We start from the raw sequence: 5952 nt of genomic DNA, 5'->3' as shown, positions 1-5952 counted from the left end.
TTTTTTTTTTTTTTTTTTTTTTTTGCATTGATTTAATTTCTTTAGAGCCAGGGATGCATGAGGCTTTATTAGGATTTCTTTTCAGCAAATCCTCAAATCTGATTAAATTAAGTCGCGTCTCTTTCGAACATTTTACTTTCAAATGTGAAGTCCTTCCTGTCACAAAAAAAAAAATACATTTAAAACAAGCCTGTTGAAATTCCTTTACGGTACTAAAGCTCTCCATATATTGAGCTGGGGGAGAAAAAAAAACAAACAAAAAAAAACTTCCCCAGCTTAATGTGACGTGTTTGACCCAAAAACTTCAGACACCTCGGGGACTCTGGGCTCATTAGATGATACCACAACAGTTCCCACCTAGAGAGTCTGTCCTGTAAATGTTGTCCCTCTTGCCTCGTTGAAACATATTAGCTTTCATGTCATTTTGGGACGCCCACCTGAGCTGAAGCTTTTTTTTTTTTTATGCTCTGGAATTCTGGCTCATTACGACATACTAGCACTTCTGTCATGTGGGAGCCTGCAATGAGCACATGTGTCCTGTCATCCCTGGACCAAGGCTCATTAAGGCATATTAGTACCTCTGTCATGTCACTGATTGTAAGATTATTTTAGGTCTTGACCCAGAGTTTAGAAAATGAGACCAGGAGATGTCCATAAGCTGCACTTTCTACTTATTCAGATTCTTATGGCTGCTTTATGGGCTGTATTTTTTCTCACTGGTCACAATGCTGCTAATGGCTCTGAAAGAGCTGCTGCCCAGGGGTCAGTCAAGCAATCTGCATCACTATAAGTGGAAAGTTGGACGATTATCCGTCTTTTGTCATCCTGATAACATCAGTCTCTGAATATTTCACCTCTTAAACTCCAAGTTCACGCTTTATGGCTTCAACTAAAGAGGTCAGCTGTTTCCCTCCGCTTATCCATCCATGTGCTAGATCAACACAAACTGGAACTGATTATGGACATGTATTCAAACTCCTTTAATGTGCCATTTGAGACACGTTTTGGCCCTTATTTACCATTAGTAGACTTTGTAAAAATAGTGGTAGCACCGTCATGTTGAGGAGATCACTTTCGTTAGTTGTGTTCAGGTCTAGAAATTAGGTTTGGGTTTCAGTTCAACTTGACTCACATGTTCTATGTGAGATAAATCACACATTCCTGACAGAATGGGTCTAATCATGGAAAGAGAGTCGATCCGCTTCAGTTTTACATGTAGCTGAAGTTGAATAGTTTTGAAATGCTGACCGCAAGCGCGATTATAAAACGAGAATGAAAGGGAATAAAAAGAGGTCACGTAAATCCAGCGTGGTGAATCATGTTCCCTAATTTAAACTTATTTACTTACTGGCCTTGAAGTAATGTATATTTTATCTGCGTAGTGCTCAGTGACAGCAGCGTGAGTGTGCGGCTGCAGCACAATCTAATTGGACACGCCATTGTCTTTTGGCCTGATGAACGCATCCAGTCATATCCCCTCCATCATTGGTTGTCAACAGTCTAAGACTTGAATATGAATGGTCTGGCAGATGATAAATTCTTGGAAGACCCCCCCCCCTCCCCCCCCAAAACCCCCAGCAGAGAAGAAAGTGCCAGCAACATGAATCAGAAGATTCAAAATATGGCATAGTCAGGATCCTAATATGAGCAACAGAGGAGACAAATGATTCATGTGGCTGGATCCAGGTTACAGCAAAGAGAAGCTGGGATTTGCAATGTTAATTGAAGAGGGAAACAATAGACCAAATGCTTTGAGACAGGGAGTAATATTGTGCAAAAATCAGACGGGAAGACATGCAGACAGGCTCACAAAGGGATAAGTAGAGATTTAGTAGAGTGGAGGAAAAGACAGAGCTGACATAATCAAAGAGAAGTGAGGTAGATGGAAGAGAAGATGACAGTGAAATACAACAAGGCAAATGGCCGGGGAGAGCAACTGAGGTAAACATCCGAGATGAAGGAAATTATAACAGGAGAGCCAGAGCACATAAGAACAGAAGGTAAGTAAAAGATGATGCAAAGCACAGGAAGACAATATGAGTATAGATAATAGGGAGGAGGAAAACAGATTAGCGAGAAACAGTTGAAAAACCTCAGGAAAGATCTGTCCTATCTGTCCTACACAAGAACAGATGATGTCAATTATAATTTGGGGGGGGGGGGGGGGTAATTGTTAAAATTGATGATCCATGGGATTTTATTTCAAACAAAAGCTCATCTGTTCAAGATCAAAACAGTGCAGGACTAACTATTTGATTCATTTTTTATATATATATATTGTTTATGAAATGTGTGCACAGTTACTTCTAACTCTAAACTTATCAAGAATGCAATAAGCAGGAAACCAGGAAGGAGTCATGCACTTTTTCACGCCCCGGTATGTGAATCATCATTTAAAACAATGTTTTTGTGATTAACTCTAACTTTTGATAAGCGTTTAATTGTTATATGCAGCTTCATTAATTATCGTAGAAACAGCAGCGCAAGAAGCTTAAGTGAACTCGACTGAAATAGTTTGCAAATAGAATTTAAAACTCATTAAGAATAATGTAGCATTTTAGTGTAATTCTTGAGATACATAAGTTTGTCAGTGTTGAATATGGATTTTTTTTTTTCATTACCTGAAAGCAGTGCCTCTGTTTAACACTAAAACATATTGCACAGGACTTAAGCTTGGTAATTATGGCGTGACTCTGAGCAAATTAAAGTTAGAGAGAAGCTGGATTAGTTTAAAGTATAATTAGTAATCAGAATATCACAACCAAGGACTACTGAGTTTGTTGCTGGAAGAAACAGAAATATGGCAAATGATTCTAGGAAAAATGACACCCAATCACAAACCACAGTCATAAAATAAGATAATTGAATAGGTGCAAACAAATAAAAATGTTAGGACCATTATTGACTCAAAATTAAAAAAATTTCATAATAGAAAATTTAGAGACAGTGCCCAGGTGGGGACATGAACATATGTTTCTGTCTGCAAGTTATTGTACTCTATGCAGACATTACTATTGTGTCACCTTTTAAAAGGTTTATATCAAGTTGGTTTTTGTCGTTTTTGTCCCACCTCTTGGTTTGTTAACCTCCCTTTTAATGAAAGAAAGTCGCTGGGCCAGATGGTGAAATGGTCAAGCTGTGTAACAGGGGAGTCACAGCTGAGTGCTGAACTGCTGGATACCACACAGTTAAGGCGTCCAGCCAGGTGTATATGTACTGACGAGACTAACGTCCAGCAATTTTAAACTTTTGCCATCTGATATTAGAATTCGAGTCCTCCAGTCTGAAACTAGGTGGTATAGGAACAGCTTTTTGCTTTCTGCAATAATTTTCTATAATAAGACTGAACATTAATTTAATCAGTTTTATTCCAGAGCTTCTAGCCTTTAAAGTTATGTTTTTTTTTTTTTTGCCTGCTCTGTAGAACTGCAGCACAAATTTACCTACTGGTACTAATAAATAAACCTGGACCTATTAAACGCCAAATAGATTCAAGAGGCGAAAAACGTTGTAAAATTGGAAAAGAAATATACTTATTATCAGAAATAATAATGTCTTCCAGAAATAAGAGAAATGGTGTAGTTGCTTCCAACAGAAATGTTACAGTTTGAGATTAAACTTGAGCTTTTGGGTCACGATTACAAAAGTTTTGTTTGGGATATAAACAGCACTTAACGTTAGCAAAGGAACATCGGTTCGATGGCAGCATCAGTGTTTGTAGCTACATTTCTTCTGATAACAGTGAGGTTTTTTTTTGTTTTTTTTTTTGCCTTGTTGAATGAAATCATAGCAAGTGCAAAATTCCGGTTAGTTTGACTGAAAGTCTTCAGGTGCTAAAACAAATAACTAGGATTTTTTTTTTTTCTGCATCACGGTAAGTTTAAGCTACTTAATCAACAAAAGGAGGAACTCCCCAGATTATTGCAACTCTTTAGCCATACCTCGCCCATAACCAAACTGGTTTGTTTGTTTTTCTTGTTGAACTGTACAAGATATATCTTACAATAGATTAGAATATGTTACAAAAGGTCAAGGTCTGGACATTATTTATCTTTTAGGTCTCAAAGAACTGAACATTTAACAGAGGTGTGTAAACTGTGGAAAACCAGCCTAATTCAAAAAAAAAAGACTGATTAGTTTAAAAAAAAATGGGGAGAATATAAAATAATCAAATACTGTCTGTTTCTGAGAGGAAAAAGATAACAAACCTGTGGTTAAATTGAAGCAGTAATTGGAGTCAAGTGTTTACAATCAGTGGAAGGACAATCAGGTGTGAGTGTTTGGCTGGTCTCATGTGAATAAAATTGATCAATCAGAGGCAGAACCTCACTACTTAAGTTAGGGGGGGGGGAGGAAACAACATCCTGGCAATGACAAAGGAGATTTCAAAAGATCAGAAAAGAGTTGTAAATGTCAACGCTTCCGAAACAAATTTGAACCCCAGCTTTCCACAGTGAGGAGCTCAATGGAAAATGTCAACTTCACAACAGTGGGTGACCCAAAAGCATCACTTTAAGAGCAAAATGTGAGCCTGACCAATTAAGAAAAAAACAAACAAACAAAAAGCACGAGTTTTAAAATACCGGAAGACCTTAGAATATTTTGCTTAGAATTGTGTACGTGAAGAAAGCGTCGAGATAAAATCAGGAATGCAGAATTTTACCAAAATTCCTGCGAACACACCAGCAAACATTTACAGAAAGAAATGTGCTTCCATCCAGGACAAGACTCTGAGATAAACTGAGCTTGATTCCTTTTTTTTAAAAAAAATTGAGGCCTACATGTGACGACTTTTAAGTCCCTTACTTCAACACAGGTCGATTCTTTAGCAGCAGGAAGAGTGAGTGACAAGACATGAGATGACAACACCTTTTCAGTTTCTCATGAGGTGAGTTTCTGAACTTTTATTATTTTTAGAAGATGATTACGGTACATGGCACTCGAGAATTTTTTGTGCAATGTAATCAAGACCCGCACATAATATGATGGATTTCATTGATCTTGTTGCACGTTTTTCAGCATCACCTGTTGTGCAAACTTGCACAACGACGCCAACATGCAGATCTGATCCAGCCCAACCCGGACCTGCAGCTCTGCTGAGCGTGCCATACCGGGGTGCAGTTATTGCATCTAGTAACACTTAAAATAAAAATAATTATTTATATCAGGATTTCTTTGGGCTGATTTAAAAAAAAAAGTGTTTAACATGCATTTTAGAATTTATGTCTGGTTTAATTCCACCTAAATTCAGGGTCCAGACGACTCCATGACAAAAGTTCACAAGATAGAAGCTCACAGGCCTATTAGAAAATGGGACAAAGGATGAAAACTTTTAAAAGAAAAACTGTATTCTAACCAGATAAGCCAGACCAAAGCTCTCTTTGGTCTGTACACCTTCCCAGTCATACCAGTTGACAGCCGATGCTGGGATGTGAGGTCATTACAAAGTCATTTAAATGAAAAGACTTTGTAAACGCCGCCAAATAGTGGATCAGGTCTGAGGGTATTTTTTTTCAAATCTGGTTTTCTCACTAATCTTGTTCACATTGTGCCAACATTCAAACAATCATAACTTCCATGATTTTTTTTTTCTTTTACTTCATTAGAAACTTAGAATCCACATTTTCAGAATGTGTAAATAACACCTCTGGGTAGGCTTACTTCTGTTTTGTTTTTGTTTTTTTTAATGCCCTGTCACATTTGTCTTCTCTCGGATCTCAAAAATATATTAGCTGTCAAAAATATTTCGTAATTGCCGAATTTTACAGTTACTGTATTTGAAAATAATCATTGTACTTTCACAAATTGCTGGTTTTACAGTTATTCATACAACTTAATGCTGGGTTTATACATATTTTTAGAACATTTTATTATATTCTATTAACTTTTTTATATTTACATGCCATCTGTTCTCCTGTTTTTGAAAAGTGGAAGATGAAAGTTATTTTCCCT

At 37.1% G+C, this 5952-nt stretch overlaps 1 long non-coding RNA gene across 1 annotated transcript; it reads left to right on the top strand.

Annotated features, from left to right (window-relative positions):
- The first annotated feature begins 4371 nt into the window (after positions 1 to 4371).
- Positions 4372 to 5749, top strand: LOC106957730 (uncharacterized). Its single transcript, XR_001427013.1, has 2 exons — positions 4372 to 4888; positions 5020 to 5749. It is a non-coding gene; the product is annotated as an uncharacterized LOC106957730 (long non-coding RNA).
- The last annotated feature ends 203 nt before the right edge of the window (positions 5750 to 5952 follow it).

This window comes from Poecilia latipinna, unplaced genomic scaffold (assembly GCF_001443285.1).
Source record: "Poecilia latipinna isolate Pla-1442-1.1 unplaced genomic scaffold, P_latipinna-1.0 Scaffold44, whole genome shotgun sequence".
In the NCBI taxonomy this organism is placed as follows: Eukaryota; Metazoa; Chordata; class Actinopteri; order Cyprinodontiformes; family Poeciliidae; genus Poecilia; species Poecilia latipinna.
Note: the sequence above shows the minus strand (reverse complement) of the source record. Positions and strands in the feature narration are given on the sequence as shown.